Below are 16,546 nucleotides of genomic sequence, written 5' to 3'. Positions count from 1 at the left end.
ATCCAGGACAAAGGACAATTAACCCATGGGCATAAAACTAAAATCAACACGTCAAACATCATGATTACGGAAGTTTAAATAAGCATAATTCTTTTATTTCATATTTAATTTCCTTTATTTTATATTTAATTGCACTTCTAATTATCGCATTTTTATTGTTATTGTATTTAATTGCACTTTTAATTATCGTACTTTTTAATTATCGCAAGTTTATTTTATCGCACTTTTATTATTCGCAATTTCATTATCGTTATTTACTTTACGCTTAAAATTAAGTCTTGTATTTATTTATTATTTTACATTTGGTTTTAACTGCGACTAAAGTTTTAAAATCGACAAACCGGTCATTAAACGGTAAAAACCCCCCTTTATAATAATAATATTACTTATATATATGTATTTGTATTTTTATAAAAGTAAACTAATATAGCGTTAAGCTTTGTTTAAAGATTTCCCTGTAGAACGAACCGGACTTACTAAAAACTACACTACTGTACGATTAGGTACACTGCCTATAAGTGTTGTAGCAAGGTTTAAGTATATCCATTCTCTAAATAAATAAATATCTTGTGTAAAATTGTATCGTATTTAATAGTGTTTCGTTGTAAACTTCAATAGTATTTTATACCCCTTAGCTTTGACATCAAGTATTTTTGGCGTCGCTGCCGGGGAACTTTCTAAACGCCGGAAGCGCAACGCTAATAAAAAAAAAAAAAAAAAAATTCTATTAAAAGTCGCTTTTGTAAAAATACGTTTTAAATATTCGAAAATATAAAAAGAAAAACAAAAATATAAGTATTTTTAAGATTTTGTTAAATATTTAAGTTGATTAAGTTTCTTTATTTTTATTTTAGTTTATAAAAAATATAAGTTTTATTTAAATATCTTTTATTTATATAAAAAAATAAAAATAAATAAATAAATAAAGAAAAACGCGTTGAAATTAAACCTGTCAGTTGAAATTCTGAACCCCGCGACTCGCGGGGTTTGATGTTTTAAATACCGCAACTCGCGGAGTGACTCTGACACGAGACAGAACCCTAATTCAGCATTAATTACGGGGTATTTAATAATTATTATTATTATTAACCCTAATTATTATTATTATTATAATTAATTTTATTTTAACTTTAACTTTTTATTTAATTTATGTATTTAGTATTAATTAGTTTTATTAAATTGTAAAATTAATAGTTTTAATAAATAAATAATATAAAAATAATATTTTTATAAAAATTGTAATTTTTACAACTTTTTGTATATTTTTATATTTTGTCCCTTTTTAATCGTTGTAGCGTAATATTTGTATTTTTCGCTCATATTTAATTTTAAACTTAGTTTTTGCCATAGTCATTTTTACTCCTAGATTTTTAGGCTTTGCCGTAGAATTCCTTAAGTGCTTTTTCTTTAGACTAAGATTTAGGTACTCTAGAATTTTGCGACGCCTTTTTAAGTTTTAGTTTCTTTTTAAGTTATTTCCATTTGGGATTTAGTTTTTCCTGTAAGCTTTAATATTTTTAGACACTTTTTACTATGTATCAATTATCATTCCAATTAGTAATATCAATTTGCGATTATAATTTTAAGTTAGTTGTAGTAATAAGGTTAGGTTAGTCAAGTATTTTTAATTTTTTATAAGTTTCTTTTATTTTTCCGTCACCTTTTATTTTTTTCAACCATTTTTCTTTTTCAAATTTTTTTTTTCCGACGAACTCTTTTTCTTTCTTATTTCTCGCTATTCTAGTTTTAGGACATAGATTTTTATTCTACTTCTTATCTAAATTTCTTAAAATTACGAAAATTTATTTTGAGTGGTTAAATTGATAGACATCAAAATTTTCTGGTTCGTAGTAATAGTTGGATTTGTACGTGGACCGGGTTATTGGAGCCAAACAGTCCTCAATTATATTGAGACCAAACGAATCCTGCCCCTCTGCTGCATCTTTTGGCTATTCAAAACGTGGGCAAAATCAGAAAAGTCTATTGGTTGGATAACTTATTATAATTTTTCTTTCCTTTTTAAAACTAATAGGATATTCAGTGAATGCACCGAGCAAGACGTTCATCACCTTTTGTACGTTCACCACCTGTAACTAGATCAAGACATTTAGCAAATATAACCGCCGTTGATTTTTCTTTAGAATCGTCATCCAGTCGACCAAGTACTTCAGTTCAAATTTCCGATAATCCATTTTTTGAACCCGACCTCACAATTGAGAATCCGGAAAATATTCAGGAACGGTTCGTAGATCCTGAACCACTAAACTTTCCTCCGGAACCACCAATCATTCAAACAGAGATTGTTGAGGAATGAACCATTAAATCAGAATCATCTAGTGATACCAATTCAACAAATTCAATTATGGAGAATCTGGAACCTTTAAGTATGAAAGACCGAATGAGAGCTAAACGCACTGGCCAAGGTCACGCAATTACTCATCCAGACATTAATGCGCCAGATTATGAAATCAAAGGACAAATTCTACACATGGTGACTAATCAATGCCAATTTAGTGGTGCGCCGAAGGAAGATCCAAATGAACATCTACGTACCTTTAATAGGATCTGCACACTATTTAAAATCCGAGAAGTGGAGGATGAACAGATATATCTCATGTTATTTCCCTGGACTTTAAAGGGAGAAGCCAAAGATTGGTTGGAATCATTACCTGAAGGGGCGATTGATACATAGGACGTTTTAGTTGACAAATTTCTTAAACAATTCTTTCCTGCATCTAAAGCCGTAAGACTTCAAGCAGAAATTGTTACGTTCACACAGAAGCCAAATGAAACTCTATATGAGGCGTGGACTAGATATGGAAAGTTGTTAAGAGGATGTCCGCAACATGGTTTAGACACCTGTCAAATAGTACAAATATTCTACCAAGGATGCGACATCACTACAAGGAAAGACATAGATATAGCAGCTGGTGGTTCTATTATGAAGAAAACCGAAACTGATGCTTACAAAATTATTGATAACACTGCTTCCCACTCACATGAGTGGCACCAAGAAAAAGATATCGTTAGATCATCTAAAGCAGCTAGAGCCGATTCTAGCCATGACTTAGATTTCATTTCCGCAAAGATAGATGCTGTGGAGAGACGAATGGAAAAGATGACTAAAGATATTCACTCAATACGAATTAGTTGTGAGCAGTGTGGAGGACCACATTTGACAAAAGATTGTCTCAGTATTGAATTAACAATGGAACAAAGAGAGAATATTTCATACATAAACCAAAGGCCTGGAAATAATTATCAACCGCCAAGACCAATTTACAATCAAAACCAGAATTATAACCGAAATATTCCATACAACAACCAACAAGGTCCTAGCAATCAACAAATATCCAATAATACTTACAACCAGCAAAGACCTAATTTTCAAAACAAACCACCACAACAAACCGATGATAAAAATCCGAATTTAGAAGATATGATGATGAAGCTAGTTGAAACTCAAACGCAGTTTTTCACATCTCAAAAACAAACCAATGAACAAAATGCTCAAGCATTTAGAAATCAACAAGCTTCTATTCAAAATCTGGAACAAGAATTGAGTAACCTAGCAAGGTTAATAGGTGAAAGAAAATCGGGAAGTCTACCTAGTGATACAAATGCTAACCCCCGGAGTGAAACAGCTAAAGCCATTACCACAAGAAGTGGCACAACACTTAAACCACCTGAAATACCTGTAACTTTTGATGAAACCATTCCTACTCCACAAGAACCACAACCTGATCAAGATAAGGAAAAAGAACCGGTAGTTGAAAAGGTTAATGAAGATAACACAGTTAAGGATAAACCTTATGTTAAACCATATCAACCACCACTTCCTTACCCGAGTAAAATGAAGAAAGAGAAACTTGAAGCCGAGCAATCCAAATTTTTGAATATGTTTAAACAGATAAATGTAAATCTTCCTTTCATTGATGTGATTTCAGGAATGCCTAGATATGCTAAATTCTTGAAAGATCTAATCTCAAATAGAAAGAAAATGGAAGAACTCTCGGCTGTTACTATGAATGCTAATTGTTCAGCAGTGCTGTTGAATAAGATACCAGAAAAACTATCTGATCCAGGAAGTTTCACAATTCCATGTTTTCTGGGTAGTCTTAGTTCAATAGAAGCATTGGCAGACTTAGGTGCTAGTATAAATCTAATGCCGTATTCACTATACGCTAAACTAGACCTTGGAGAATTAAAACCAACCAGAATAAGCATACAACTAGCCGATAGATCAATAAAATATCCTAGAGGGATAATGGAGAACATGCTAGTTAAAGTTGGTACTTTAGTATTTCCAGTAGATTTTGTTGTTTTGGACATGGAAGAAGATTCTCAAGTTCCTCTCATATTAGGAAGACCAATCTTAAACACGGCTAAAGCAATGATAGACGTGTTCGGTAAGAAACTGACCCTAAGTATAGAGGATGAGAGTGTTACCTTTTCAGTTGATAGAGCAATGCAACAACCACAATCTGCAGATGATACATGTTATTATATTCAAACTATAGATGCACATGCAGAATTATTAAAAGAATTTCCAGAATTACAAGGAACAGGAGAATGTTCTTTAGGAGAAGGTAATGAACCAATTGATGAAGCTGAAATGTTAGCTACACTTATAGCTAATGGATATGAACCAACAACAGAAGAAATTCAAATGCTAAAAGAAGAAGACAGATATCGATATAAATCATCGATAGAAGAACCTCCGAAATTAGAGTTAAAGCCACTTCCAAACCATTTGAAATACGCTTATTTACATGGTGAATCTGAATTACCTGTAATAATATCGTCTTCTCTTACTGAAAATGAGAAATCACAACTCATTTCTGTGTTGAAAGCTCATAAACCAGCCATTGCATGGAAGATTCATGATATTAAAGGAATAAGTCCTTCGTATTGCACACATAAAATCCTTATGGAAGAAGGTCATAAAACGTATGTGCAACGCCAACGAAGACTAAATCCTAATATGCAAGATGTAGTTAAGAAGGAGATTATTAAACTGCTAGATGCAGGTTTGATATATCCAATTTCTGATAGTCCATGGGTAAGCCCAGTTCAATGCGTACCTAAGAAGGGTGGCATGACTGTCATTACAAATGAAAAAAATGAGCTTATTCCTACTAGGACTGTAACAGGATGGCGTGTATGTATTGATTATAGAAAATTAAATGACGCCACCAGAAAAGATCACTTTCCCTTACCTTTCATAGATCAAATGTTGGAAAGATTAGCCGGAAATAGTTACTATTGTTTTCTAGATGGATTTTCCGGATATTTTCAAATTCCAATAGCACCCGAGGACCAAGAGAAAACCACATTCACGTGCCCTTATGGTACTTTTGCTTACAAACGCATGCCATTTGGACTTTGCAACGCCCCTGCAACCTTTCAAAGGTGTATGATGGCGATTTTTCACGACATGATAGAAGAATGCATGGAAGTATTCATGGATGACTTTTCAGTCTTCGGTGATACATTTAAATCATGTCTAGTTAATCTGGAACGAATGCTAATTAGATGCGAACAATCAAATCTAGTACTTAATTGGGAGAAATGCCATTTCATGGTTAAAGAAGGCATCGTTCTTGGACATAAAATTTCAAAAGAAGGAATTGAAGTGGATAGAGCTAAAGTAGATGTAATTGCTAAACTTCCACATCCCACCAATGTTAGAGGAGTTAGGAGTTTTCTAGGGCATGCCGGTTTTTACCGACGTTTCATAAAAGATTTTTCTAAAATTGCCACTCCTATGAATAAACTCCTAGAAAAGGATGCGCCATTCATCTTTTCAGATGAGTGTATCAAATCTTTTAATATTCTTAAAGAGAAACTCACTAATGCGCCGATCATGATAACACCAAATTGGAATCTACCATTTGAACTAATGTGCGATGCAAGTGATTTTGCAATGGGAGCCGTTTTAGGACAAAGGATTGAAAAACGATTTCAACCTATATATTATGCTAGTAAGACGTTACAAGGAGCACAAACGAATTATACAACTACTGAAAAAGAACTCCTTGCTATTGTCTTTGCTTTTGACAAATTTCGATCATATCTCGTTCTAGCAAAAACGGTGGTCTATACCGACCATTCTGCTCTTAGATACCTATTTTCAAAACAAGATGCTAAACCAAGATTAATCCGTTGGATCTTACTCTTACAAGAGTTTGATATTGAAATCCGAGATAAAAGAGGAGCAAAAAATCTCGCCGCTGATCATCTTTCTCGTCTTGAAAATCCCGAATTAGAAGTTCTAAATGAATCAGCCATACAAGACAACTTTCCTGATGAATATCTATTGAAGATAGATTATAATGAAATCCCATGGTTTATAGACTATGCAAACTACTTAGTTTGTGGATTCCTTGAAAAAGGATTATCGTACCAAAGACGAAAGAAATTCTTCAGTGATATAAAACACTATTTCTGGGAAGATCCACATCTGTTTAAAAGTTGTCCCGATGGAATAATACGCCGATGTATATTTGGAGATGAAGCTAGTAAAATTTTAAACCATTGTCACACAGGACCAACAGGAGGGCATTATGGGCCTCAACTAACAGCAAGAAAAGTTTATGAAGCTGGATTCTATTGGCCAACAATTTACAAAGACGCACACCTTCTTTGCAAATCCTGTGATGCATGTCAAAGGGCCGGAAAAATAAGTCAACGTGATGAAATGCCACAAAATGTCATCCAAGTATGTGAAGTATTTGACATTTGGGGTATTGACTTTATGGGTCCATTTCCAAAATCTCATAATAATCTATATATACTCGTAGCCATTGATTATGTATCTAAATGGGCGGAAGCACAAGCTCTCCCAACTAACGATGCACGAGTTGTAGTCAACTTTTTAAAACGTCTTTTTGCAAGGTTTGGAGCACCGAAAGCTTTAATAAGTGATCGGGGAACTCATTTTTGTAATAATCAACTTGAGAAAGTTCTCAAACGTTATGGAGTAACTCATAAAATCTCAACCGCATATCATCCACAAACAAGTGGACAAGTTGAAAATACCAACCGAGCTTTAAAACGTATTTTAGAGAAAACCGTAGGATCAAATCCGAAGGAATGGTCCATTAAATTGGAGGATGCACTCTGGGCTTTTAGAACAGCCTACAAAACTCCAATTGGAACCACACCTTTTAGACTTGTTTATGGAAAAGCATGTCATCTTCCAGTAGAAATTGAACACAAAGCATTTTGGGATTTGAAGACATGTAATCTTGATTTACATGAAGCTGGACGTCTACGATTAAGTCAACTAAACGAATTAGAAGAATTAAGACGTGAAGCATACGAAAATTCGTTAATCTATAAAGAAAGAACGAAGAAATGGCATGATAAAAGAATCAGAAGTTCAAAAGAATTTAAAGAAGGAGACAGAGTTCTTCTTTTCAATTCACGATTCAAGCTATTTCCTGGAAAATTGAAATCAAGATGGTCTGGACCATTCATAGTCAAAAGAGTTTTCCCATACGGAACGATAGAATTGATAAATTCAAATGGGATTGAATTTAAAGTTAATGGTCACAGAGTTAAACATTACATACATGGTCCGATGGAAGTCGACAACGAAGTTAATCACAATTTCGACACCACAGCTAACTAAGTGTGGGGAGAATCAAGTCTTTAAAGGATAATATGTATTTCTGTTAGAGTTAGATTGTCTGTTTTCGTGTAGTTCTCGAAAATGGAACCCGAATGGTCTTTCCCTAGCAGACCCTAAAGAACTAGTCTTCTCCCCCCATTCTGAATTTTTATTTTTTTTAGGTTTTTACAAAATGAAGACTGCCTGTGAACTAAACCATGGTCTAATGCTACACGCTTTGATCACTAAACGTAATAATGACATACTACCGAGTGAATTAGTATCAGTAATCAGAGAAAGAATGGACGGAGTTAAAAAAGAATCTAGATGCGAAGATAATAAGTTACAATTTGGTAAAGGAAAATCAAAATCCGCAGCGAAAAGAAGAGCACGACACCTAGAAAGATGTCACAAATGCGGAAAATGGTCACATGGAGGTAAATGTTCAAATAATCAAACCTATTCAAATACCGAATTTGTTACTTTATGCAGAGACGGACCGCTCATATGTTTAGAAGAAAAGACACTGAATGCGCGAGGTTACGCCTATGTAGCCATGGAAAACCAATTAAACCGACTATCTTATGAATGGGATAGATCATATAACTAAGAAATCTATTTCACAGGTATGTCTGTACAGTTTTTATTTTTATTTTTATTTTTAACCTTTTGATAATAAACGCTAATTTGTTCGCTAAAAAGTATTAAATTGGTATTAAATAAAATTAGGTTTGGCGACCGAAATTATTGATATCATTCAAAAATTTATTACATCACTGCGAAATTTAACGTTTATTCTTAAGGTATAAATATCTTTAATCAATCAACCCAAAATATTTCAAAAATTCGTCATGAGTTAAATTAGGTCTTGGAACCGAAATTACTTTACCGAAAAGAGGGGCGCATATTTTTGATAATATTTGATTGATTAAAGTGGGATAAAAAGCCAAAAAGATTTTAAATTTTATTTTTACCATGTTTTTAAAATTAATATTTAAATCTTAAATTAATATTGTAAACTTTGTAAAAACAATATATTTAAAATTGTAAATATTTGAAAAATTAATATAAGTTTGGTATGAATTTATAATATGAATTTTTAAATTAAGATTGGTGTGAACTTTTAATTTTTAAAATATGAATTTTTAATTTTATGCATTTCAAATTTTAAGTTTAGTGTGAATTTTTAATATTAATTTTGAATTTCATATTTAAGTTGTGTGAATTTAAAAATAAAAATTTACTTTATCTCATTAAGTTAAAAATATGATTTTTAAAATTCGTCGTAAGTTGAAGACTAGGTCTTTGAACCGAAATTGCTTTACCAGAGGGAGGGACGAGAACTTTTATTATCATTATTTTTAATCTTATTGAATTAAAGTATGCCAAAAACATTAAAAAAAAAAAAAAAAACCCCCAAAAATCTTAGCTTTTAAAACAATCGCTACAAAAAGACAAATTTTAAAATTTTGTCAAGGGACGGACTAGGACATCGATCCGAAACGACCTCGTCCTAAATAACAAGGGAAATAAAATTTTAAAATTAAGTACTTAATTGTTTCAAATGTTAATGATTATAAAAAAAAAAAAAACAAACTCCGCGAGTCGCGGAGTTTGAAGTGCAATTCGCCGCGACTCGCGGAGGAGTCAGATTACAGAAAAAAAATAAAGAGCTGCAACAGCTCAGTTTCACTCCCCACAACAGAAAATAAACTGCGAAAACCCACGAAAATACCCGAGAAAAAACCCCCAAAATCACAATTTTTAACCGTTAATCACCAAATCTTTTGCTAAAATCATGTTGAGAAGGATGCTATCTAAGAATTACTCAAGAAAAACGGTAAATTTCTACACCTAAACACCATTTAATCCGAAATTTGATGTTCTTGAGTCATTTTTTTCCCAATTTGATTTTGATGCTTTTTAGTGTAATTAGGCTTAAATTGTTTATGTATTATGCTTGTATAACCTAGATTGATGCTGTTTAACATGATTAGAAGCCTTAAACTTCAAATTTTGAATAATCTAGGGTTTGTGTTCTTGAGCAAATTTGGGGCTTTTTGATATAAACAGGTTATGGCCGATTTTTGTCATGAATTGTTGCTAAAATAAGTAATGTAACATGTTTAGGTAGTTAAATGATCCAAACTTTGAGCCTAAATATGATTTTTGAGAATTAAAGTGGACTTTTTCAAGTCTAAAATTCATGAACTTGATTTTTGAAAGATAATGCCATTTGAGACTTGTTTAATTGCTAGTAATGATTATTTTGACATGTTATTTGAGTTGAATGCTTATGAACTTGGGGAACATTTTCGTATATGCTTATTTGCAAAAGTGTAGATTTGATAAAAATGTGAAAATGAGCTTAAGTTTGATATAAATTGATCATGTCATTGTAATTATTTTGATTGATGATTTTGCTGACACTAATGCATATTTGGATGCACAAAAATTGTGTTTGATGTGTTTTGCAGACTGAAAGGGGTGAATCTTCATCCCAAGCCCGCAATGCTCCTGTTGAGAATATGGAACAGCAGGAGGTGGATAACTACTACAAGCAGGATATACCTCATTCAGTCATGACCTTTTCTGATATGCACTTGGAAGAGTTACACCCGAACCTGAGATTTGACAGACTTTGGATAGATTATCTAAAATACCAAAGGGGTTTGCATACTCTTCATTCTAAGGTTGTTGAGGTACCGAGGGTCATAGAATGGGGACCCTTAGAAGCTGTAGAATTGGCCGGGCCAATTAGGGAATTACTTGTACAGAGGTATGGTAATTCTTCTTTTAATGACTGGGTACGTTTATTCACCATGCGTAGACCTGTATATAAAGTATGGTGTGAAGAATTGTTATGTAGTATAGAGTTGAATGATCGGGTAGCTAATTTAACCGATCGTTCTTTTATTAGATTTTTGTTAGGCGGTTCGATGCGCCACATGTCTTTACTGGACATGGCTCAGGCTTTACGTATATATACGCCTGAGGAGTTAGCGTCTGCCGATTGTAGAGGATTGATACTAAACGGTAGAAAGATAGATGAAAATTTTGATACACACGGTGTGTGGAGTCAAATGACAAGCCATCACCGTTTCAAAGGGGGAAATTACTCTTATTTGGATATAGATAGAGCCGAATTAAGAGTGATACATAGGTTTTTAGCTAATTCGATTACACAAAGGGGTAAGAACAAGGAAAAAGTAAATGAACAGGATTTGTTTTACCATATGTGTATTCGAGACCCACAAAGCGCTGTAAGTATACCGTATTGTGTGGGTTATTATTTATCAGCTATGGTTCGGGGGATGCGACCGCATAGCATAATAGGAGGTGGTATTTTTATTACTTTGATTGGTGAATATCTCGGTGTGGATATAAGTCGGGGGGGATTATTAGTAGAAGAACCAGAACCCCACGATACTATAGGTTTAAATGTATACCATGGTGCGAAAGTTTTGAAGAGGCGAAATAACGCCGCAGTACGATACCATGGTAGACATTCACAGGTGGAGAGAAACCAACAGCAAGGTAATGTAGGAGGGGGGAATGAGATGCAAGAAATGCAAAGGTTTATAGCTTCTCAGGAATACGAAAATGCTAGACAGAGAGCATTTGAAGATTGGCAAGTTCATCAGAACCAAATCATAGCTCATTGCCAACATATAGGTAGAAACTATATTCCTACACCGAAACCCATCTTCCCTCCCTGGTCTATAGAGATGCAGCCACCGTATCCTACGTATGACCCTGCCGAAGCATTCTATAGCACCTATGGTTATGCCTGGAACCCCTATTGGTACCAGTATCATCCCTAGTATACTTATTATTTTTTTTATTTTGTAATTTGTAATTATTGATACGTTTAATACTTTTGTTAATATTGTAATCATTTTTATAATTATCTAACTTTTATTCTTAGATTTTAATAATTTTTGAATGTGGGGTAATATACCAAACTTCAAAAATATGTATATATGTTTGCAGTTTATCTTATGTACACAACAGGGTAAAACAACGCATTTTCAAAGACTGGCATTAAGTTCAGCAAAAGCAACTAATTTTGACGACAAGATGCAAAATATATGTGAAATAACAACAAGACGGAATGAACAAATGATGTGCACCATTTATCATTCAGCAAACAAACGCCAATATATTTAGAAACTTTGGTAAAAATTTAATCATTTTCACACAAATCACCTTCAATAATTTAAATTGTTACTGATTTCTTGCAAATGAGGGCATTGCAAGATCTTAAGTGTGGGAAGGGGTTAAATTCTTTCAGATTTTAAAATTTTTTACTTTATACACTTGGTTACCATTAAAAATACTAGTAAAGCAGTAGTTGTATTAGAATCTAGTGCTCTCTGATAATAAAGAACAGCCCTAGTCTTATATACTGACTACCCAATTCTAGTAAAATTTTTCAAAATTTTCAATTAAATGAACTCAAAATCATGTTTATACATATTTATGAACGATAAAACTAGGTTTTAACACCGAAATTATTGTTACCTCGGAAAGGACATAAATTGAGAAACAAACTAAAATGTTAAAATTCATTTAAAATGGAATAGAGGACGATAAAAAGGAAAATAAAAGCCAAGTGTGGGAAAATTTACCAAGTTATCTTAAACATATGTCACATATATCTGTAACAAATAACTGAAAATACTTTTGCTTTGGACTAAACTAAACTGTTTTACCCGATGAAAGAAAAGAAGAGATGGATCTACACGATGAATCAATTCCATCATTAAAAGGAAGTAAAGTCTTCCGAAAAAGACACGCGCTTCTTGATTTAGGTCATGAAGTTGTCGTCCAGACCAGCTGTAGGTTGACGAAAAATCTAGAAAAGTCATCACTAAAATCAGCAGAAAATCCACGGACCTCAGCATCAAACAGGGTCACCAAGTGGTCAGATTTATCCTAACCATGAGAAGGATTTATCTCATACAATGGGGGGGCACCATGCAAATTAGCTGGACAAGACTAATGAATCAGATCCCCAGAAAGGATAATCTCCTTAAAGATTAAAAATCAGCTTTTAAGACTGATATTACTCAATCCTAGAGATTGACCTTAAAGATTGAGAATTACAAACTCATGGAATTCAATGATATCTAAACTCGAGCTTGAACGAGAAAATATTTTGATCAAAATTACAAACCGATTTATTTTCTGAAAACCCTATTTTCAATGCGTTCATTACCATTGAACGTAAAATCCTAGGAATTCACCTGGAATTCATTAGGTCACCTGAACCAAATCGGGTGTCAACCGTAAGAACGGTGGTTGCATAGCATGGTCAAAGACAGGACCTTGTGCCATACCGAAAAATCATAAGGGTGAGCTTTACTATTGCTCCTACCAAGGATAGTAATTGCGTCCGACACGTTATAGACCATAATTAAAAGCATGTCAGGGGACATAGCCTTAACAGTTGCTTGTTCAACGCTTTCCTTTACAACCGGAGGGTAGTTTACCGAAAGGTAATATACGGGACAAGTGAACTGGACGTGTTGCTTTCCAAATACAAGGTTAGCAAGTGGGTGACACAAAACCATAAGTTTTGAGCTAAAATTTTCAATTCTGAAACCCACCAAACCCACAAAAATATTTTGCAAACACCGGTAAAGGGTTATTCCGGAAAACTTATCTAGGGTAAAAACTAGATTTAATTTTCAAAAGATCAAATGTTTTCATAAAGATCCAATTTCCTTAATGGATCTAAATTTTTATAGTCATGTGGGACTGTAAACCATATCGTTACTACCATTGTTTATACCGCCGTATAGAAAATCACTGATGTACAAAGTGTGAAGAATAAAGAAGTGATTCTAGTATTTCAAGACGATATTGCTTGAGGACAAGCAACGCTCAAGTGTGGGAATATTTGATAATGCTAAAAACGAACATATATTTCATAGCATTATTCCTCAAGAAAGACAAGCTTTTAGTTGCAATTGTTCTATTTACAAGTGATATTCGTTTAAATAATAAAAGGTGAAGACAAAAGACAGATTCGACGAATTGAAGACGCAAACGACCAAAAAGCTCAAAAGTACAAAAGACAATCAAAAAGGTTCCAATTATTGATAAGAAACGTCTCGAAATTACAAGAGTACAAGATTCAAAACGCAAAGTACAAGATATTAAATTGTACGCAAGGACGTTCGAAAATCCGGAACCGGGACCAGAGTCAACTCTTAACGCTCGACGCAACGGACTAAAAATTACAAGTTAACTATGTATATAAATATAATATAATATATAATTAATTATATTAATTATATATATATATTATATTTATAAATAAAAACCGTCGGCAGAGAAAGACTCCAAGGGACTGAGCTGTAATTTCATTCTCCGCGAATCGCGGAGTTTGAAGGCCAAAATGGCCGCGAGTCGCGGAGCCCCCAGTTTTGAAACTCCCTATAAAGCAAACCGAATTCTGATCATTTTCATCCATCTTTTTCTTCTTCTCTCATATATACGTAAAATATATATTTATAATTTATATTTTAATTTTAATTTTAATTATAATTCTAATTGTAAGGGTGTAAGTCGAAATTCTGTCCGTGTAACGCTACGCTATTTTTAATCATTGTAAGTTATGTTCAACCTTTTTACATTAATGTCTCGTAGCTAAGTTATTATTATGCTTATTTAAAACAAAGTAATCATGATGTTGGGCTAATTACTAAAATTGGGTAATTGGACTTTGTACCATAATTGGGGTTTGGACAAAAGAACGACACTTGTGGAAATTAGACTATGGGCTATTAATAGGCTTTATATTTGTTTAACTAAATGATAGTTTTTTAATGTTAATATAAAGATTTACAATTGGGCGTCCTTATAAATTACCATATACACTCGATCGGACACGATGGGCGGGGTATTTATATGTACGAATAATCGTTCATTTAACCGGACACGGGAATGGATTAATAGCCACTAGAATAATTAAAACAGGGGTGAAATTACATTCAAGGGTAATTGATGTAATTGCTAACAAAGTAGTAAAACCTTGGTTTACACGCAGTTGATAACCTGGTGTATTCATTAAACAAAGTATTAAAACCTTGTTACAATTCGAATCCCCAATTAGTTGGAATATTTAACTTCGGGTATAAGAATAATTTGATGAGGACACTCGCACTTTATATTTATGACTAATGGACTGTTATGGACAAAAACCAGACGGACATATTAAATAATCCAGGACAAAGGACAATTAACCCATGGGCATAAAACTAAAATCAACACGTCAAACATCATGATTACGGAAGTTTAAATAAGCATAATTCTTTTATTTCATATTTAATTTCCTTTATTTTATATTTAATTGCACTTCTAATTATCACATTTTTATTGTTATTGTATTTAATTGCACTTTTAATTATCGTACTTTTTAATTATCGCAAGTTTATTTTATCGCACTTTTATTATTCGCAATTTCATTATCGTTATTTACTTTACGCTTAAAATTAAGTCTTGTATTTATTTATTATTTTACATTTGGTTTTAACTGCGACTAAAGTTTTAAAATCGACAAACCGGTCATTAAACGGTAAAACCCCCCTTTATAATAATAATATTACTTATATATATGTATTTGTATTTTTATAAAAGTAAACTAATATAGCGTTAAGCTTTGTTTAAAGATTTCCCTGTGGAACGAACCGGACTTACTAAAAACTACACTACTGTACGATTAGGTACACTGCCTATAAGTGTTGTAGCAAGGTTTAAGTATATCCATTCTCTAAATAAATAAATATCTTGTGTGAAATTGTATCGTATTTAATAGTGTTTCGTTGTAAACTTCAATAGTATTTTATACCCCTTAGCTTTGACATCAAAATGCGCTTCTTGATTTAGGTCATGAAGTTGTCATCCAGACCAGATGTAGGTTGACGAAAAACCTAGAAAAGTCAACTCTAAAATCAGCAGGAAATCCACGGACCTCAGCATCAAATAGGGTCGCCAAGTGGTCAGACTTATCCTAACCATGAGAGGATATGTCTCGTAAAATGGGGAGGACGTCGTGCAAATTAGCTGGATAAGACTAATGAATCAGATCCCCAGAAAGGATAATCTCCTTAAAGATTAAAAATCAGCTTTTCAGACTGATATTACTCAATCCTTGAGATTGACCTTAAAGATTGAGAATTACAAACTCATGGAATTCAATGATATCTAAACTCGAGCTTGAACGAGAAAATATTTTGATCAAAATTACAAACCGATTTGTTTTCTGAAAACCCTATTTTTAATGCGTTCATACCATTAAACGTAAAATCCTAGGAATTCACCTGGAATTCATTAGGTCACCTGAACCAAATCGGGTGTCAATCGTAAGAACGGTGGTTGCATAGCATGGTCGAAGACAGGACCTTGTGCCAGACCAGAAAATTATAAGGGTGAGCTTTACTATTGCTCCTACCAAGGATAGTAATTGCATCTGACACGTGATAGACCATAATTAAAAGCATGTCAGGGGACATTTCCTTAACAGTTTCTTGTTCAACGCTTTCCTTTACAACCGGACGGTAGTTTACCGAAAGGTAATATACGGAGCAAGTATACTGGACGTGTTGCTTTCCTAATACAAGGTTAGCAAGTGGGTGACACAAAACCACAATTTTTGAGCTAAAATTTTCAAATCTGAAACCCACCAAACCCACAAAAACATTTTGCAAACACCGGTGAAGGGTTATTCCGAAAAACTTATCTAGGTTAAAAGCTAGATTTAATTTTCAAAAGATCAAATGTTTTCATAAAGATCCAATTTCCTTAAAGGATCTAAATTTTATAGTCATGTGGGACTGTAAACCACAACGTTACTACCATTGTTTATACCGCCGTATAGAAATCACTGATGTACAAAGTGTGAAGAATAAAGAAGTGATTCTA

This window comes from Rutidosis leptorrhynchoides, chromosome 1 (genome assembly GCF_046630445.1).
Source record: "Rutidosis leptorrhynchoides isolate AG116_Rl617_1_P2 chromosome 1, CSIRO_AGI_Rlap_v1, whole genome shotgun sequence".
NCBI lineage: Eukaryota > Viridiplantae > Streptophyta > Magnoliopsida > Asterales > Asteraceae > Rutidosis > Rutidosis leptorrhynchoides.
The sequence above is the reverse complement of the archived record's forward strand: the minus strand, read 5'-3'. Positions refer to the sequence as shown.